A 22928-nucleotide genomic window follows, 5' to 3' on the forward strand; every position below is an offset into this window, starting at 1 on the left:
AAATAAAATATAATGTACAAGTAAGCAATACTAAGTAATATACTGAATAATTATTTCATTTAGAACGGTAAAAACTTGTCTCACGAAAACATGATTTCCAATTAAATGAGTACGGGTATGAGTGTATTGTCTAAAAGAAAATTGTACACCACACACTGCTGCAATGATATGTGTTCAATATATTACGTTTTTAAGCTTATAATTTTATTCACGAGCAGCAGCGTGCTGTTCTGTCATTGTCGCTATTGTTACAATATTGAAACTCGTCATATTTATGCCTATAGATGTAATGTATATATTTTTAGACCGACCTAAATAATATATTGCATTTTCGCAGAGGTTTCATTGACTTTTCACTTGCTTATTCAGCGGTCACAAATCAAATATCGGCCAAGCAATCGCATTGCGGGTAATAGGGGTTAAAAAAAAGTATCAGATTTCAGTCCACAGGGGACTAAGTATACGTATATAATAATATCATATTAAATATAGGTAGGTACGTACGAACATTAACCATCAGTATGATAATAATATATTATACGAGAGAAGGTGGCAAAAAAAAAAAATAATTTCATACTTACACGAATGGTATGACTTGAACGCTATAGTTATTAAACATGCGTAATATATTACAAGTATATATTTTTCTTAAACCATTTTCAATTATTATTATCCTTAGCATAGGCATTTTTATAACTCAGGAACTATTCATTTGAAGGATTCATTTTAGAAAAAGAGGTGAGCATGTTTAAAAATCACAGTATATATTTACAGTAGATTATGAATTCATGGAGATTGAGTCTCATTTCAAACACAAATAACTTTCAAAGACATGATTTTGCGTGCACTGCAGTTGGGTAGGTATAATAGTTGAATGTCAACTCGATACTGAACAACTATAGGTACTAGTGAACACAATAAATGTGAAAAATAATGACGTACCTCTCTACAGTTTGGGAAGGTGCTATTAATCATGAAAGTTTCGTCATGCTTTTGTTAATAAACTTTAAGTTCACAACTACCTACTGGAGAAAACACTTATTGGTGTTCTGTAAACCAAATAATGGTAAAACAGCTTAAACATTATTTTTTTTTTTTTAAACACTGCAATCATTTAGGTAAACTCGAATTCATATCGATTGCTCCATTTCCCAGCTATAATGATCAATAAATAATGACTGTATTTTAGTTTGCTTGTTTTATAATAATCAGACATAATTTAAGTATGATATTATTATGTTGCATATATGTTAACGCTCCAACGTCTAAAGTAGGTTAAAGTAATACAATTTATTATTAAATGTGTATGGTTTGAAAACGTTTCGTAATTGTTTTAATGAAAAGTTGCAATATAATGTCATATTTTGTTGGAAAACAAAATTAATATATTTTTGTCAGTTGGCTTTTTATTATTTTTGTAAATAAAACCTAAGTTTTTTTCATAAATATATACATAATGATAAAATAATAAACCATTTATTATTAAAGAAAGCTAATTAAAAAACAAATGTCTTCTTTAACCATAAACTCAACTCGTGACGTAATGACTAATGTTTGCTAGCATTAGACTTTTAACAAAGGGCACTGTCTTTACTAATTATAATACGAAGTAATTTAGTTTCTTTTAGTATCCACGGATAAACCAAAATTATGCTGGCTTAAGCGTCTTAAATTTACTATTTGAAATCGATTTTTATCTTATCTTTTGACAGTTTATTTTTATACTTTATGTAACTTGTAATATTCATTAATTTGTTTTAAAAATTGGAATGTTATACACTATACAGTATGTGCACTATACTTATTAATGAAAATGTGCAACTATAAATGAATAATATGTGTGTATACTGCAAATATATAAGGTGATTCATCAAGCATGCTCTTCAATTTTTTTCTTTAGTAATTTTTTAGTATTTTTTGGAATTTTTAAGTATACTCAAAGACCATTTTTTTGGATTCTTAAATATTTTTGTGGTAATTGAGGAGTATCCTGTCACTACTCAGACTTCTTCTCAAATTTTTTGAATGAGAATCTCCCATTTTTCAATGTAATTTATTTTCCCGATAATTGTTGTTAAAATTAATAATAGTATAATTAAAATTCACATAATATGTAGTTGTTGAGCTATTTAACTTTGTGTACTGAGGATATGCGTTCATGATAATGGTTTTGAAAGATATAGGAACTATGGAACTTTAAAAACCTTGGTGATTAATATTAGTTTATCAACTCTAATAATTTGTAAAAATGGTCAAAGTATAATAAATAATAATAGATCCAATATATTACATCTGTTTTATACTTTAGTAAAACCACTTTTAAGGACTACTATCCTAAGAATAAATATTTTAATAACTGAGATACTACTCGTCTGAATTATTTTTAATCTTGAATTTAGTTAATAAAAATTTAAAAAATATATATCCACTATATAGTTTTCTGTAAAAAGAAGGCGGGGTTCTCATTTTAAAAACAGAAGTTTGTATAGCCACAGCCCACAAGGCACTTTTTAAGTGTTATAAACAAATTCAATAATTTAAAATAATGGTCTTCCAGCATATTTAAAGATTCTAATAATCACATTTTGACTAACTGCATTATTAAAGAAAAAAATGATCGAGCTGGAACATTGGTGAATCATCTTGCGTATATATAATATAATATGTAATTATTTGAATTAATATTGTATGTTTAAATTGAACTATATAAATAAACATAAAGAAAATAGATTAGTGCATGTATTTGAATTTACGGTAATATTGTTTGAATATCATGCAATAAATATATTTAGCTTTAACGCGTCATTTGTATTGGAACTAGTATAATTGTACAGTTTAGGATATACGAGAGAAAGGTTTACTACGCATGTCATACACACTCTTGGACATAATAAATATTTTTATGTATTTACATACGAATATCAATTACTAACATAAAAGTACATACATGTGTTTAGAATAAATAAATATTGTGTTTTAATCTGCAATAATCGATTTTTATTATATTTTCAATAATTGATTCATAACTTGCTTATTTTTTTTTGCATTAATAAATATAAGATACTAGTTAAACAATTATAAAAAAAAAAGACAATTTGAATATTTGTAATATTTGAGGGATATTGTTGGATTAAAAAAATGGGTAAGTCTTATATAACTAAACTATTGATTTTTTAGCTAAGGTATATTAACATCAGTCAAACTTTAATTTAAAAATAAACCTGTTTTTTGGCATACACTTCTTTAAAATTCTATATATTTTTGAGTAGCAAAAAAAAACGATAATATGATTAACTCAAAGCTAAGGGTTACAAAGAAAAGAATATTCTATTTAACGTAAAATACTTGTTATTTCAAAGCAGTTAATGTTTTCAGAAATAATATGTGCATCATTTTTAATATGGATCACTCCGTATACAGTTTAAAATGTATACATTTTAATAAATTACAAAATAAATACAATTTTACTCTGAAAAAACTAGTTAAAATTGTGAAATCAATCATGTTCCAATGTTGAAATTTCAAGCTTTGTCCATGGTTTATCTCTATTTAACTTTATACTCACAAATGTTTAAAAATTTATATTTATTTAAATTATACGAGGAGTAAGCCTTGTATTATAAACTTTAATCATTTGTAAATCATTGCGATTTTTCGCTGAACAATTGTAGAACATCGTATTATATAGTAGAATTCCATAGCAGTCTGAGGCAAATAATGATTATTATAATGACTAATTATACAACGCCAGCGAAACTGGTCATTATGAAAGTTCTATAACATTTTATGTGCTTTATCATGAAAATAATATTGGTATAATAATAATTAACTATTAAGTATTATTAATTATACTAAATAGTCACGACGTAATAAAATTCTTATTTCAAAAAATGTCCAACTAGTGAGTTATTGGGGGGCCTATTACTCACACATACTCCCTACCTTTATATACGCGTGTTATTGGCTATACCGGAAGTGTGTGCGAATCGAATCACTCAACACCAGCGGTTCTCAAACTCATACAGTACCATACGTACCCGCAGAGAACTTCATATTATAATGGTAGAAAGGCCGTGTGGTGGTACGTACTACTGATAAATTATTATATTTTTACTAATGTTTGTAACGGATCTAAATGGTTGAAATTGCCTAATTGACATAAATGATTTTATACCACGTGTTAATACATACAATATGTGTTAATATGAACCAAACAGGTGCTGCGATAAATGTACTGAAATTATTACTTTTATACATTACTAGCTGATCCGTGCACTTTGTTGCCCGTTAAAAATGCCAACTCTATATGAGACTCGATGGTGATAATGCGAGCAGTATATTATGCCTACCTGCTGTGCATTATTGAAATGATATGTTTTATATTTATTTTGATTGCAGACACGCCGATGAGCGGCTATAAGTGCAACTCAGCCACCTTGGTAGACAATGTGCGAAAATTCAATTGTATGCATGCTTATACCTGATCTGCCCGATTAACCACTGCAGACAACCAATAAACAAAAAAAAATAACCATTTCTACTAAATATATTTATATTTTTCCTGTAACCAATAGCAACCATAGGTATATAAGCAAATATTTAAAAATCTTAAAAATCTCTATTTGAGCAACTCCCCGGGTCGGACCTATCTGTCCAATTGTTGATCTAAACCATCCAGGATTGTGTCTTATTAGATTAGTAAAATAAAATAAAATTGTACTCGTGAATTTTTTCTAGTAACGCCAACAACGGAAAATGAAGTAGTAATAATCGAATAATCATATTTCATGTAGATACAACCTAAATTTTATCTCTACAATCGAATATTGCGTTTTATGTAAAGAGAGGGTATTCTCAGCTATAAATAAAATTAAACGGAATAAAACGATACGAAAATTATAACTATACAAAATTTAAACTTTACTTTATATACTGAAACATAATATTCAATAAATGATATATTTCTCCATGTCGATCAATTTTTTGGTGTTGGTCGGAGGCCCCATTTTAACGATTAATTACCTATGTCATATGGACAATTTTATAAGCTAAAGCTTGCTGTAGCTTTTTTCAATTCAAAAAAACATTCCGGAACTTAAAACATAAATCATCAAAAAAAATTTTAAAAAAAAAAGGTTTTTCCAAAACTGTTTTTGTAAAAACCTTCTCCTGGCAATTATGAACAATTAAAAAAAAATTTGAGCCAAATCGGCCCAGCCGTTCTCAATTGATGAATTGTTATACATTTTTGGCTCCATTTTTATATTTGTAGATTATTGTTAAATATTATACGTATTTAAATTTTAAATAGTTCTATTTTTTTAATTTTTAGCCATTACTCATTAGAGGTAATATATTATTATGATAACCGATTCATAAGACACGTGTTGGGTCGTACGAAAAAGGTTTGAGAATCCTGTTCTACACGTCCTGTCACACCACGTGCGTTGATGTAATGATGACGTAAACCGTATGGTATCATGGTGGGACGTCGATATACCGCAATCGGAATAACGCATAAAAGTCATATGCGACAGCACGCGACAACACTCACGCTCGCTAACCTACCTATAATAATGCCAACGGGACAAGGTATAATATTTAAATCGCGCGGAGTGTGGGGAGCGGAGGTTGTAAATTTGTAATGCCATCTATTTGCCTATTTGCAGCGTGTGTTTAATATACCTAGGTATATTATTATAATAGGAGTGGTGGCGTGCGTTACGCGTTTCGAATGATTTTTTTTGAAAAAAATATATGAAACGACAATAATAATTATTACTATAATCATAACTAATTCTGCGTGTGTAGAAAATATCATTACAATATCAGCTAGCCCATAAATATATATTACATATTATCATTATTATTATGTATTATTAATATGTAATCGGATGGCATTGCTGTGAGCCGAAATGACACACGGGTAGGTATACGCACGCACACACACAAAGCAATTATTATTGGCTCGTAAGGCCGCGGGTCAATACAGCACCATTAACTATTTACGCGGTACAAGGTATTATATTGTATAGTCGGGGGCGCGTATTAGGATTTCGTGACGTCGTGCCGGTTAACGAACTCGATGGGTCCCTTCCTCGGTAGTGGTGTTTATAATATTACTATTATACATCGTTGGTATTTTTTTATTTGAGTTTATTTTTATACATTCTGCAAAAGGACATTGCCAGTCAGAGGAAATTTCATCTATAAATATTTGTAATCGTAACTGCATTGGGGAGGGGTTTGAGAATTTGTTGAAACAATGTACAATTTATACTTAGTGTCCCCATACCTTGTTTTATTTAAAAATGTAAATATTTGTCGAAAACTCCCGAGTTAAAAGGCCAAGTTACATCTAGTTATTATAGTGCTTATGCATACTATACCGGTTCATCTTTAACGTTGTACTCATCCACTGTGCCCGCGTACTACACAGTACACGCCGGTAAGACGTTATACCAATACGGTTAGGGTATATAGTTGATCAATTTAACGTCAGACGGTCATTATTTCAAAAACTGTTGACGTCTTTGAAAAAAACGAATATTTTATTTTTTATGTCTTCATTCTTTTGAAAATTTTAAAATTTTCAACCAAGAGTTGGTGGCTTATAAACTTATAAGAACGTATTTAAAGTTTTGATGAGTGGAGTGAAGTGGTACAGGGATAGGTTAGATTAGGTTAAGTTATGTTTGTCCACCAGAGTACTTGTCTAAACTTTAAATACTTAATATACTACTTAAAGGTTGTATCAAGATCAGCTAAGCCAAACATTGAATAATATTTTGCTAAGAAAAATGAAATGAAAAATGTCGTAATTTAAAAGAGTAAATATTTAAAAAATATATTCATTGGTAAAAAATGACACATAACATCATGAAAAATAAATATTTTCAAAAACTTGAGTGTTTTCACAGATAAAGATAGTGTGTCTCGCGTCAAATGGATAGGTATATAATAAACAAGTGTAATAAGAGAACAACGGTCATCTACTGCTGTGTTCCCTGCGTCGTAGATTTTTTTCTGGCCACCCCCAAATTACGTTTGAAAGAAAAACGAGAAACAAGAAACCACGGCAATAAAACCAAAACCAATTTTTTCATTTTATTATTTTTTATTTTATTATTTTCTTCGACTGCGCGATAACTCTGAAGTCAATCTGTGACGACGACGGCCGTCTCCGTGGAAACAATAGTGCACTAGTTCTGCGATTTGACGTTATTTACCTACTACACGCGTTATGTACACAAATTAGTATATTAATAAAATAAATCTTCGAAACTTAAGTGTCAAGAAACACCGCTCACATTTTGTCCTCATTCTAAGATTTCAAAATGTTAAATATTAACTTTATTACTAACTATGATATTATAAGAAGTATGTACAGCTTCAAGAACCATACCATGATAAAAGAATAATAATAATATACAAGATGTTACCCAATATTGAGCCATTTCTCCTTTAAACATAATTGTTATCGATCTCATCAGTATATATCACGTTCAATTGACAATCAGAATCTTTTACTGCTGCATGTGTAACTGCTTATTGTATATAGATACTCGTTCACGATCGTGTTAGAGAATGTTATGTACATTTTATTTGATAAGTTAAAAACACGTCTCCTATAAATTACGTATAATTCAAAATTAATTAATTACAATAGTTGTTTGGTGTAAAACATAAACGAAAAATTATAAATAAATATTAAAGCAACAATGATAAAAAAAATTCTCACCGAGTTGTGTTCTAATACAACATGAACAATGATTTTAGATTTTATAAAGAAAAAAATCAAAATTTTTGACAAAATACATTTTTTGTGAGGTGCAAATTATACTTCCAGTTGAAGACAAACAAGGTGATTAGCCTGTAACGTTACATGTAGTGTGGTTCCTTCAGAAAGAAAGGAAAATTGAGTTAAAATAAATTATTATAAAAACATACAACTTGAGTCGTATACTATATTATTATTGGCGTTTATATTATATTTAGGTATGATGTACAGTTGTATATAATTTTATATTATGGTTTTCGTCAATATCCAAACGTCATTTAAGGTATTTATGAAGTGTCTATAGAATATCCTTAACGCCTACTTTCGTTATTTAGACACTCGAGTAAAAGTTATACCATTTTAATTATTGCGGAAATTGAGGGGTAGAGTTCTTAAACGATAACGAACACACGATCGCGATAACAGAAGATAATTTATAGTGTTATTACGTTGGTAGCATATTATTTTACTGTCCGGATCTGTTCCCGACCATGTGATCGTATACACAAGTCGTAACAAGTTAATATAATATTATTATTACACTTTACAGTACGATTAAACGAAATACGCCACGTGCACTGTAGATTATTATATAATATACTATTAAAATATTTGATCCTATTAATTTACCATGCCATTTCCGATCTCAAACCGTTTTGTTACAACGCCTTAATACACACCTGCAGTGCAGTAGCACAACTTATGAATAGTGGGCGGAGCCTTGGGACCCTCCAGCTTATAGGAACTTAAAGATATTTTGAATGTTTAAAGTATGAGAGTTTAACATTTGTCTCAATACATATAATATGTTTTATTTTGAAAAGTCTACGAATTACGAGGAAAAAACACATTTATACCTTCGAAAATAGTATAGGCCATAGGGGATTGAGAGGACTCAAATTAAATCTTATTCAAACCCAATGTTATGCTGATTATTAAACTATTATAAAATATAAAAATGATTTAAAATTTGGGGATAGCGCCCCCCTGCAAACTACGCTGATCAATGATCCTAAACTTGGCCAAACCTCTCAGATATATTGTCTTAAATGCGTTTTATATTTAAATACCCAATACTACTCAATACGGTATTTTATTTATTTTTTAAGCTATTATATGTTTCTTTTTTGGTTGCCATGGGAATTTATTGAAAAGCTCTGAATTATATATTACAATTTTGTGTATAAACCTATTATAGAGAAGCTTTTTTCATGATACCTACTTTATTTCTGATAAGTGATAAAACGTTTTAAGCACTATTTTAAATATATTTTAACAGTTTGTATTTAAGTATTGTTCGTGTTGTTGTAACTACTTATAATATTTATACAAAAAATATAAAAATAAATACTGATAACAAATTACAAAAGGCTCGAACGTTGTAGCACTAAAACAATTATAGGTACCTTTTCAAAACTTATATGCATATATATATATGCACTTAAATAAGCAATAAAAATAATAACCTAACATAAACATTGTATTAATACCGTCAATTTGTCCAAGCAGTTGCCGTGAAGCCGTAATATTGAGGTATGCTCAAGTTAAATTGAATCCAAGGCCCTGAGTTAATTAGTAACATGGCATTCAAAATTAACACATTGGACTTAACAATTTTTCATGTGTACAAAAGCACGGGTAGACATGCACCGGAGCTCTAAAACCTACAGTGGTCTCATTTTCGCACAAAGTAAACAAACCTAAGACCGATAACCTGACCGATAACCTGACCGATAACCAAAAACTCAAAATCTAGTCAACGTTTCGACTTAATACTTGTTATACACAAGAATAACCTAGCGTATTACATTAAAACCGAGTTTCGTCATAGATTAAATAAATTATACCTATGTCATATAATTCTTTTTTAAATTTATTTCATTTACTAGTTTAACTCCCACGATGGATTTTAACAAAACAAATATAAAATAATTAACATCCAAATGCATATACTAATGCATATAATGAACAGAGAAATATACAATTAATTACATTATTTTTAACATAATATTATAAACATTTTCAGTTTAGAAATTGGATGGTAATTAAAATCAAAATTTTCGAGTTCATCACATGAACTTGGCAAGCAAGATAATATATAAATATAATTTACGTACCGAAAATATTAACATAAAATGCATAAAACAACTAAAATAACAATAAAAATACTAAAACTACTATAACCTGCGTATATTATACACAATACGGACACGAGTAGATATGCATAGCAATGTAAATTATTATGTCGTTTCACTCGGCCCGTTTGCTTAACCACACGCTGCTTATATTAAACTATTTATTAATCATTATTATGACGTATAATACGGTCATGACTAAACTGTGTTTCGTTTTCGTATAATTATAATGCACCCGTTACACAGAAGTCTAAAAAACCACATGTAGGTACATTGTACGTCATAATATTATATTATTCGAATGGTTATAATATGATACTTACTGACCACTTAACAGTGTTTCAAAGTAATAACATCATAATTGATAATGTGGGAACTTTTTTTTCAAGTTTTCCACCTACTAGATTACATAACATTATTATTCTGCATCACTCGTGATTTTTGCAGCTTGATTTATTTTTTTCATGGGAACTTAACTGCTGTACCTACATAATATTATACACTAGATTCTAGTGACTAAACATATGTATTTTATTAATTAATATTATTATATTCTATTCATTACATATTATAAATATAAAATATGAACATGTGTTTAAAACAATTTCCTTTACCTATCGATCAATAAAATTATAGCTTTGCAGATCAACATAATTGCATACATTTTTTCAAAATCTTGTAACCGGCATTCGTATATTTTTTAACAAAATTATATAATGAAATCACGATAGCACGGCGTCATGGATAGGCCATTTAAGTACACCTTTAAATTGAATTTTCCAGTAAATGAGTGCACGTTGTATTTTTTTTTAAATATTTAAATTTTTAATTACGGTTAAAAATTTGAAATGCGCTGTGGAAGGCTGCTCAGCGTAAAACTATTGGTCCAAAACGTAGAGGAAACGCGTATTTTAATATTTCTAAAGGTACATATTTAAAGTATTATGCCAAAAAATGTTTGATTTCGTATTTGTTATATTTTACCATCGAATCTTAGTATGCATATTGTACATGTTCTTCTAAGCATATATTACAACTTTAACTTATAGTATGTTAATATAGTATCGTTATAATATGTAAAGAAATTACACATTCAACGTACCTACTTTTTATATTATTCGACTATTGAAATAATTTCAATTTCCTGTACGTGCAATATATACATATATATTTCATATATAACTGTATATTGAGTTCAGTAACAGAAAAAATGTATAATATTCGTTATATTTAAGGTAAAAATAATTTTCGTAAAAATAATACCAAGATAAATACCAAACTATATCTAGATTTTTTTAGCAAACATAACTGTGCAAAACGTAGGACAAATTAACTCAAAAGAGAACAATATTTGCAGATATTATTTAAGCTATTTTTAGTTAGATCAGGAACATGAAATTCTACTACATACATATCGTGTCACTTTAATGAATGTTCGTAAATCAATATAATGCAATTATTTTATTTGCACACACGTTTTGGGTTTTTCACTACACGGACATTGATTCTGAACGCAACAATTTTTTATTCATGTTTTTCCTACAGCATTTTAAGTATGATATAATATTAAAACATGAATAGTTATTATTAGAATGTAAATTATAATTTTATATTTGACTCAAGTCGAGGACTCCGTTCAATATTGTTGTTTTAGATGCTAATTATTGATTGTATGGCAGGTATAACAGCTTTTAGTTTTATGTCAATGTGATTTTTTTTTTTGTTTAACCTACATTTCTTCAAAACTTTTATATTATAGCCCTACATAATTTATTAGAAATATGATCGAAATATACCATTTTTAAATGGTTTTTTTTTTCAAAAATGTTAAATTAGATTTAACTGGTTAGGTATCTTAAGTTTTTGTTTTTGTCATTATGATAAGATGTAACGAGAATATAATTATATACCATTCTGGAGAATCTATATAGACAGTGACGGATTTTTGTTGTATGAATTCAAGAATTTTTATGCTATTTTATTTGTTATTGATTTGATTAGTTTTCAATATTAAATCCATTTAGGATGTGTTTTGGATAAAATATATTGCATTAAACGTTAAATAACAAATAATTACTAAAACAACAAGATTTTAACTTTTTATTACGTCATTATTTTTGCCACTAACGTCCGCTATTCAATTGTGGGACGTAACAAATAGATTCACTTTTTAATAAGAGTTGATGTCGATTATAAAATGTTTTAGGCTCAAAGGATTATGATATTGTGTCATTTCCTTTCTATCTGGGTTATTGTCCACGACAAATTTTACCTGACCTCTGCTTAGGGTATTTAATCATTTCCGGAGCTGTTACAGAGCGCGTGGAAGAAGGGTAAAAGTTGTCCGTGATTCATCGTTATAGTTACAATGCGCATTAAACACATAGTATTTACATTTGACAGACTTCCGAATCCTTGAGCTAAAGTTTCAAAAGGTTACTGCAGAGAATATCCGACCGGACTCATATGTTTAAATAGAATTCATAGATGTACGATTCGGGAATAAATATTTTTCTAACCTCATCAATTAAATACAAAAATGTAGGTATGACTTTATGGGTTATTATTTATTATTATGTTTTTATATTTTAATGATATAACACGTGCTAACTGAAGAATATTAAAATCATTATACCAGCTGTGTTTAGTTGTATATCACTGCATAGATATTATACATTTACAGAATTTTAAAATCTGTAAGAATACAATAATATTCAATAATTTTAATAAGCTTTATTTTAAGATTTTGTAAATTATAGCTACGTACATAATATAGTTAATAGTGTAGTGCATTTTCATGTTAAATCTTAACATTATTTAAAACTTAAAAGTACCTATCAATTCATTTATATATTTTGTATTAATATATTATATTAAACTATTATACTGTAGCGTATATTGAGCCGTGAAACTCATTGAAACAGTATTTAATTGTACCATTGTTAATCTTGTCATCATGAGATTCCATCTAAGTTTATTTTCATGTTGCTTTGTTATATATTTTCTTTAAACCAAAAACATTTCAATATTATGTCTTATAAATAAGGATATACAAATAATAATATATGTAACGTACCTACCATATTTTACTAAGTAGTACATTGGTTCGTGGATCCATTAGTTGTTTGTTATTACATTTATTTCCATTTGTTTATTGTTACCTTCAGACTTCGCTCTATTATAATAAGTGTACATAAAAAAAGTGTGCGTGTTGTGAAATGCATTGGTGAAGTGAAACTTCTTTCGGATAAATCATATTGATTGGTAGCAAAAATAATAAATATGAAATTTTAAATTTTAATACCGATAAACTAAATATTTAGTTAAAAAATCCAGACACAGGCTCGCGTTTATGCAACAAATTAATACCGGGGAAGTCGATATGCAGCTGTATAGTAGGTTGTAGGTTTATATTGTACATCGTAATTGAGTATAGGTCAATAACGAATGTAATAAAATAAATATGAATACAAAGATTAATCGAAGAAAGACTTTGAGCGGAGACTCGATGGAGTTACCTCCTATTTTGAAGTATATTATGCACACAATATCTATTTACCTATAATTTTATTATATAGTTATGGGTATGAACTTCCATGTATTATATTTTTACGTTAGTAATACGGTAGGTTGAATAATTATCTCATAAGATATTAAAATATAATAATAATAACCTACATCAATTATAATACTATAATTCATGTATAAATATTGTTATTATGTAACTTTAAGACCAATACCACGTATATAATCCGCATAAAGTAGAATTGCGGGAAATGTTCGTGATATAAATAGCTTAAATTGTCTTTTAATAATTTTAAAATTGTATAGTGTTAAGAAAATTATGATTTAAGTAAAAGTATAATGTCTGAAGGTTTTTTTGATTAACTTTTTTTAAATTAAGAACAATACAATTACAAAAAAAACTTTAACTTCAAATGCCCATACAAAAAAAAATATTGTGCACCATGTGTATTTTTGTTTGAAATGTATAAGTTGCTTTAAAGAAAACTAATGAGAGATATATTTAATTTTCAAGAAACTTGTTAAAACAACCAGTTTAAACTTTAAATAAAAATCGATATAATATATCCGCTTGTACCTAACAAACCGCGTCCATATTTTAACTTTAACAAAGAAAAACTGATGAGGCCTAATGTTGAACTTTTAGATTCAGAGAAGAGTGGGATAAATGTATTTGTTTTATAATAATATATGTGTCGATGTTCATCTCGAAAACTATTTTTGCAGAAGAAAAAAGAATTCACTCATTGACTTTGAGGGTGGTTTCCAGTATCAAGCTGGATCTAGTAAAAATTCCCAATAATTTTCTGAATAGTAAGTGAGGGGGGAGGGTCGATTTGAAATGTAGGTAAAAGGCTGGCTGCAATTTACAGTAGATGTCGAGTATACTTCGTCTAATCGTCGTTGAGTAGGACACTTTAATGGATGTGTTAAATTGTAATTCAATATTAAATCATATTTCTATACAAAAAACAATTCTGATCGAATCCGGGAGTAAGTCGAACGTTAGAAGAGAACGATACATCAAAATTACACTTCAAATTACAACACTGCAACTTGCAGTTTACAGGGCGATTCACCAAACAGGCTCAACACCATGTTTCCATTAATAATGAAATTAATAATCAAGTTCTTATTGTTTTGAATATTTTAAACACCTACATCACTTTAAGACTATTTTTCAAAATTCTTTAAGGAGTGTTATGTATGATATCCACTTCTGTTTTTGAAATGAGATTCCTCCCTCTTTTTACTGTCAATTTTCAAACGGATATTTTTTTTTGGAAAAATGTAATGTTCCTAATTCAAATATTAACCGAGTGCCTTAGTTAGTTAAGTGTTTAAATTAACGACAATAGTTCAAAAAAATAGTATTTATACTAGAACAATTTTTACGAATTTTGTATATTTTGATAGATTAATATTAACAATTGTTAATATTTTCGAATTACCATATCCTCCAAAGCAATTATTGCAGACCTATAAACCAGTGATCTTAAACAAAAATTACGAAGGAGCCATATATATATTTACGTCAAAGATTTGATGACAAAATACCTATTCCTCATATTGTTTACAAATCCAACATAGAAGAACAGAATTACAACTAGTAAAAAAATATGCGTAATCCCATTTTTATTGTAGAAAACTTCCATCTTGACCAATTTTACGTCGAACACCTGACATTTTAATGAACGAGTAACGTACGCTGACTAGATTTAAGAACTGAGTACAACAAGCACCCGTACCTACAAGTGAAAATCATGTTTGAATTAAATTCTTATTGGAAATTGCTCATATGAATGCGAATGTAAAATGTATAAAATATTTCATACAATTTAAAAAAAAAATTAAAATTTTTGAAGAAATAAATATTTATTACAGGCTACATCTAAACGGCCGCTTATTTGAGACCACTATATTGAACTATACTGGGTACGTAAAGTTAAAAATCTCAAAAACTACTAGTTTGAATTCCAATAGAATTATCTGGTAAATAATAATTTTATAGTAAAAAAAGATAGATGCTCTTATTTGAAAAACATAATTTTGTTTCTCCACATGACACTTCCTAAGTAATATAAAAAAACTTTGAGAATTTTAAAACAAGATAGGTATTCTTTTAAGTAGGTACCTATATTTAAAAATTCCAAAAATTCCATTTTTAAGTACTCTACCTTATCGAAGCAAAAATAAGAGGGAGCATGCTTGATGAATCAAGCTTTATATGCATATAAAATATCAAAAGAGCGGTAAATATAGTTCTTGAGTACAGGAGCTGTTGTAGAATGGTAAAGGGTGGGGTGGGTGGGGTCTGTCTTCGATAAAAAAAAAATAATTTCTCAATACATCGAAAGAAGTCGTATAATAATATATTGTATCTACAATATAAAATGTATTATTATGTATATAATAATAAAATATATAGTTGGAGTAGAGGGATATGGAGAAAAACGTGTTTACACCCATGAACCGATATATCATAAAATATGCTCTTCGTATTTAGAACTCGTTCATTACTAAAGACACACGGCACAAGTATTGTCCAAGTGACATATTCAATAATAATATAAGGACTTGTCCCCGCCGATGACGGTCTGAGGGGGGGTTTCCTCTGAGGATGGCCGGACCCGTTGCGGTTTTTGTGCGCTCACCGGCAGGCATTATAAAATTATGATATTAGTATAATATAATAAGTAATAATGCGATAAGGCAACTTAAACTTTACCGAAAACTAGCGAAAAGCAGATAAACGGCGGTGGCGGTGTTCAAATTATGAATATTATTATCAAACGCTAGCCGCAGAGTGCTGTCGATAATATATACGAAGGTAATTTCTCAATCGGCAAGTGCAATAAATGGTACAAAATACTGTGATAGCTGGTAACGTATTTATTTTATTTTCGCATTGTCCATTTGTGCTGGGGTCATTAGGTGGAGGTCCATCATAACTCATAAGCACAACGTCAAATCTTGAGTTTCGAAAAAGACTGCATGTAAGTAAAAAAATACCAATATGATATATCAGGAAACAACAGAAATATCAGGCTAATAAAAAAATTAATACCAGTTAAATGTATTACAACAATAATTATAAAAATGATATGGGTATTGGATACTAAATAGTTTAAGAAATACAATTATGCCAAGAAATTCCTAAAAAGAACATTTTGAGAAAAATTTTAAACGTTGATAAACGACGATGAGTTATATATTAATTATTATCAGACGCTGACCGTGGTTGATAATACACATAGGTAATTCTTGCCCAACTGGCGAGTTCAATAAGCAGTAAAAAATACTGAAAAGTGACAATAACATTATATAGAGTATAAACAGTACTTGTATACGCATTCAGAAGTATGGGTAATACAATAGTACTATAGAGACAATAGACATGTATAAATTATATAATATGCAAATTATTGCATTATTATGACTAAATGATGTCCCAAATTATAATAATTAAAAACCATAAAAAATTAGTTAGAAAGGAAATTAGAATTTTATTTTTATCTTCCAAATGCATAAGAAAAAAAACATTGATATGATATTGTGCTTACTTTGCTCAAAAAAAATTAAGAATTATTTTTTACTTATAGGTACCTATGAGGAACCTGATTGAAATGTTACTTTGATTTACAAACAAAATAATATTGTCATAATAAGTCGAAAAAAACAAATAAACGTTAAACATTTAAAATGTCACAAATAACTAAAAGCAAATGTCTACGAATAACACAAAAATGATTTGAAAATGATATCATGTCTATGGAATGATAATATAGATAATATATTTTAGTGAAAATGTCCAATCATTAATTATAAACGTTTATCAATGTTGAATTACATCAAAATATCAAAATTGAATTATTCCAAAACAGTATCGCTTATATATTCTCATTGTTTAAATAACTTTTTTTTTTGTTTTCCTGATTATTTTCCAAGCACTTTCAAAGTTTCAGATTGAATCTTTTTAACGCTTCTAGAGATATATGATGGCAGACGTATTACAAAACCATTACACCCATCTCTCCGTTTGTGGATTCATGGTTGAGAAAAATATATTTTAAATTGTCAATTCATATAAATATGTCGATAATATTATGATCGTTGGCAGTACAGTGTGTTAGTACAGTATACCTATGTTACAATATTATGATATTATTATTATTCATAAAAATTTTAATTAATCGGCCTTGTTTACTACGATTTTTAATCATGGATTGTAATACGTGAAAAAAATGCTTAAAAACAAACACCCAGGACACTTAATATTTTTCAACTTACACGAAGCAGCTATGTTTTTACGAAATTAAAACAAAGAAAAAACTGAAAAGTATCCAATTCTCAGTACTTCATTATGAAGCAATAAACATATATTGGTTTACTTGCTGATATTATAATTATATCGCGAGAGCAAAGGCTAATGCAAACACCGACGACGCTGTGCCGTGCACCGCGAGCACCAGACCACAAACGGACTTGCTGCATACTCTTGCCCTCAAATAAGGGGCTTAATGTACTGTTACGAAATGCGTGTGTGCGTGTGTATTTGAGGACGATGCTCATGTTAGTATACATTGTATCATAATAATAATAATATTATACGACACGCATGGTAGGGAGCTAAAGAGTCCTAGAAAACTAAAGTTCAAAATAAGCCGTTGGGCAAACACACCCCACACACCCTCTCCAATCACGAGCGTCACTATACAGTTGAGTAGTCACGGGGAGTTCAGTAAAATCAGAGTTGAAAATATAACCCTTACCCCCGATCATTAAAAATAAAATGTAAACAATAAAACAAGTATAAAATAGTATATTATAATAATACCTTATAATTATTGTTTACGTTTACGTACACTTAAAATGTTTATAAAATACAATTATTGATAATTTATTAATATAATATTCTCTTTCTTCATTAAATATACGATTTATCGTATACATCCATATTATAGCTGTTCACCTAATCTGTTTTGGGTCATAAAATAGTCGACCTGATGTGTATTTCGATACCCACTATATCCTCGTACACTTGGTAAGTCCACAATATTAATATAATATTATTTTATGCACAATATATATATTGTTGTTATTATAATCAATTATATATTATAATTTATAAACAATTATCAACACACATAGAACCCATGACTGTTTTTCTTTTCTTTTATATACACGAAAATTCAGATTTAAAGTACTACAATAAGTAAAAACTGAAAAGGGGGCAGGGGCTTGTGCATCAATCGGGGGTGGTAAGCTCACACCCCACCCCTAGATGACAACACGTACCTATACGGTATAATACAATATAATATTATAATAATATTATATCGTGGGGAAAGACCGGCGATGGGAATATTATTATTACACTCGTCGGCGGCGGCGAACATGTACCTATACGTGTATATAGCCCGCGAGCGCGCGACCGCGCTCGTGTATGCGTGTGCGTGCTGTGCTTTTACGCCCGCGAAACGGCAACGTGGCAACTTATCGACGCGGCGTTGTTAGCGGCCGGGGCCGTCGGCCTGGCGGCGGCGGCGGCGGAGGGCGGTTCGCCGAAGGGATGGCGCGCGCGGTGTCACGGTAGTGGTGCGCCGGGTGAAGGTGGGACGGTGGCGCCCTGGAGGAGCCGCCGCCGCCGCCGCGCGTGCGACTCTCTACCGCGCGAAACGGGGACTTGCCGCCGCGGTAGTAGCGCGCACACAGCAGTCCGGACCTAGTGCGTTTAGACGGTGATACGCGCGTGTAGGCTATAACAACTGCATAATATTATTAATAATAATAATAATAATAATAATAAAAAATAATAATAATAATATAATTATAATAAATTTACACTAACACACATCACACACACATCACACACACACAACACACAAACACTCATAACACACACACACATATATATATATATACATACTAATATTATGTATATACTATGATGTACGCACGCATGAAAATTAAATGTAATCGACGAAATGTTTTCAAATTGAATTAAAATCGAAACCCGTTTGGAATAAGACCAGTGCGTTCTCTCGTCGCGAGTGTGTGCTCCCCCCCCCCTTCCGGGTCGTTTACCACAGTGCGTTTGTGAGTGCGCCCGTTCGTGTGTGTGTATGTTGTGTGTGCGGTGCACTTGGTTCGAGCTCGTCCGCGTGTGAATGCGAGTGCGTGTTGTGTGTACCGCCGCCGCCTCGACAGTGTACTTTCCGTCATCGTGGTGGTAATATTTTAAAAATATTAAAATAATAATCGAATAAGATCGTAACGACGACGACGCCGATCGCCCCCAGACGCCGTCGCGCAAACCGGTGCGGTGCGGTGTGGTCCGGGCGTGTGGCCTGAGCTCCGCAGCCGCCGCCGCCACACACCACCGTCGTCGCACAATCGTCATCGGGCGCCGTAGCGATAAGTTCGGCGCGCGGTGACGGTGAAGACGTCGACGACGACGACGACCGTAACGACGTCGTCGACGACTGCGACGACGACGACACCGCTGCGTTCCGTGTCTCCGGCGCTGTAGCTGCCGTGGCAACGGTCAATGGACGATAGCCGGCGCACCGGCCCGACAGGAAGATGACCGCCGGACCCGATGACCTCGAACTCCTAGCAAAGGTCAGTTAGTTGTAGTAGTCAGTTGGTCCCGCGCTCAACCCGACCCGACCGATTCGCACGACTCGGCTGAGCTATTTTTTGAGCTATTTTTACAAAGATACCTACGATATTGTTAATATAGTACATATTATTGTGTACGTGCTGCAGAGGCTCAAATCGTGTCTTGAGGCACTACTAAACATTTACCCGCCGCGGCACACACCCACCATATCATTGTCAGGCTTATGAGTTAATCATAATGTACATAATATAAAGTAATCTTTACCTGCACCTTGTATAAATCCCCATGCATCCCTACCACCAGAGTTATTTTGAGAGGGTAGCGACTAGTGACGCTCAAGTTCCCGGGGATTTTCAGCACTCGTATAAGTATATTAAGTAGCAGATACCGTTGCTGCTTACTATCACGGTCGATGCGCTGCAGAATCGGCGGGAGGAAGCTGCATGTTATTTAGTGCAGGTCACTCATAGGATAGAATTTTGGTTTGCTCTCGATTACATACGACTCGATCGTATAGTCGCAAACGGTATAAAAGTAGTAAGAAGTTCGTTTCTGTCCGTGAAATCGTAATGATATTATGAATGAAGTATAGGCAGATGTAAAAATGTACTATTATATTAAAGTTACGATAAAATAAGTACCCGCATAATATATAATATAATAAGTGCGCGTGATGCATACACGCGCGTATTTAACCATTGAACCGCGTGCCGGAAAACCGTTTTACTATCACTCCGTTATCATCGTTCACCGCCGCCGACACCAAAAACACCCCTTTCACCCCTACCCTCAAACAACGCACGGCCCCACCCCGAGCAGAAGCGACCGTGTTATCGCGGTGTCTTTCGCCACCGCTGCCGCCGCTACCACACCAAAATCCTATCCTGTGGCGGCGTGCAATAAGAATAACGATCTTGGCGCGGGGGGGAGTAGCGGCAGCGGCGTCCGCGAGGGGCGGACGCACGAGAGGAGTAGACGAGTGGGAGAGCCAGAGGACGTGTCGTTTTGCGGCAAATTCCAGCTCTACTCAGCTGTATCCTACAGTATCTCTCAAAACGATTATCGCGTGTTTAATTAATAATATATTTTGCTCTGTCGACCACTCGTCCGACCATCATCCCAGCGCAACACACGCATACATAATTATCTGAACCCTACGCCCTACTAGTTATATTGTAATATTATACGAGTATACAACTCTTGTATATGATAATAGTACATTGTGAGCGTTAAAACTTAAAACTTACGAGTGTCCAAAACTACTGGCATCCGCCGAACCTACAAGTTGGGGTAGCTGGTTGCGATTAATTTTTTCTCATTCAAAAAATAAACTGTACACACAATTCTAGTATTATAATACGTTTTATAATACAGAGAAAATTGGCGGATTGATGGAAAAAGGTGGATTTAACAACATTTCGATTATAATTTATAACAACTAAAATAAAAATGCCCGGTTAGGAAACACTGGCTGATATATTGTGTTTATGGTATCATAATAATATTTATCTATTATTATTACGAAATTGGCTAGAATTAAAAATATTTCTCTGTGAGAATAAGGTTCAAGGTCCCATTATCATCAATATTGTCAATACTCAATTTATTACATTATCACTATTATGTCGGCTCATTATTTCATATTATTTCGGGTTATACGCATCTAAATACGTATAGTTCAATATTGTGTTCAAAATATCACTTATATATTAATGGTAATTTTCTTTTAAATCTTACTTCATTTTTACATATTTTCTATTTACCTTTTAAAAGAGTTTCAATGTGAAAAAATGTAACATTATGTAATATTGAACAGTACAGATATTAATTATTATTAAGGTATTGAAAAATTGCTTACCTACAAGGAAATATTATAATCGCTTACAACACACGAATTAATATTCCCCTACGAGTTTGTTATAAGTTTATAACCACCGATTTTCCATATATCAGCTATACAACAATAGCATAATATATCTACCTCCCCTAAGTCAATTGCCACCCTGTATATATATATATTCACACTCTACCGTCTTGTACACGCCATTTACGCGTGTAATAAAGCGTGCACACCACCGCTGCGCATGATATAATACATAATAGAACGCATCGCGTCTTCTTCCGGAGAGGATACCGCAACGACACGCCTTCTAAAATGGCATTAATCCCGGGACAGCCGCGTGGAGGTGACCCAGGAACAAGAAAACACGAATTCGATTTACAATAATAATTCAAATAATAATTATGATATTATATTATTATAAACTGCTGCAGTTGTATGTACCTACGCGTGCAGGCGACTGAGAAACTATTATCGAGCGGCTTTGGCGAGGTATAGGCTCGACACGAGGTACGTCGATATAGTATATGTAATATTTTACCCTACCTCACCCTCCATCATTTTTTTTATTTAATTTTTCCCAGCGCGTAAAGTGTATAATATTCAAACAGTGTACTTTCGCGATGACGAAAAAGCGATGAAACGTATATTCGTTTTAAAAATTCCATCGGAATATAGCTGCTGCTACTACAGCTTATATAATTTTATACAATTATAAATAACCGAACGTTAAGCAGTATTATTATAAGAGTGACTTATATATAATAACTAATAACTATATAGTTAAAAGTTGTTATCAATAGTATAATTAAGTACTCTATAATCTTTACAGTAGAACTTAATCGAATGAACCCGAAATATACTTTCATTGGCAAAAACACTATTTATACAGTTTACAGTAAGGTTAGGTTAGGCTAGTACAATCAGGTACATTTCTGAGTAGATATTATTACGTGTAATGTATAATATAATTATGGTGTACTCATAGTTTCATAAAATGATGTATTACGTACATGGATCATA

The 22928-nt window shown here is 31.3% G+C and overlaps 1 protein-coding gene across 18 annotated transcripts in view; it reads left to right on the forward strand.

Moving 5' to 3' along the window:
* The window catches only part of LOC111037941 (voltage-dependent calcium channel type A subunit alpha-1), a 263106-nt gene that overhangs the window by 145662 nt on the left and 94516 nt on the right, over positions 1-22928 (forward strand). Inside the window, exon 1 of one of the 18 annotated variants that reach the window (XM_022320809.1) lies at positions 19361-20064. The exons of the other annotated variants lie outside the window; for them this stretch is intronic. The gene's annotated coding sequence lies outside the window, so the exon portion shown is untranslated. Of the gene's footprint in view, positions 1-19360; positions 20065-22928 lie in introns of those variants that run through there. 18 annotated transcript variants of the gene reach the window in all.

The sequence above is a fragment of the Myzus persicae genome, unplaced genomic scaffold (assembly GCF_001856785.1).
Source record: "Myzus persicae strain clone G006 unplaced genomic scaffold, MPER_G0061.0, whole genome shotgun sequence".
Taxonomy (NCBI): domain Eukaryota; kingdom Metazoa; phylum Arthropoda; class Insecta; order Hemiptera; family Aphididae; genus Myzus; species Myzus persicae.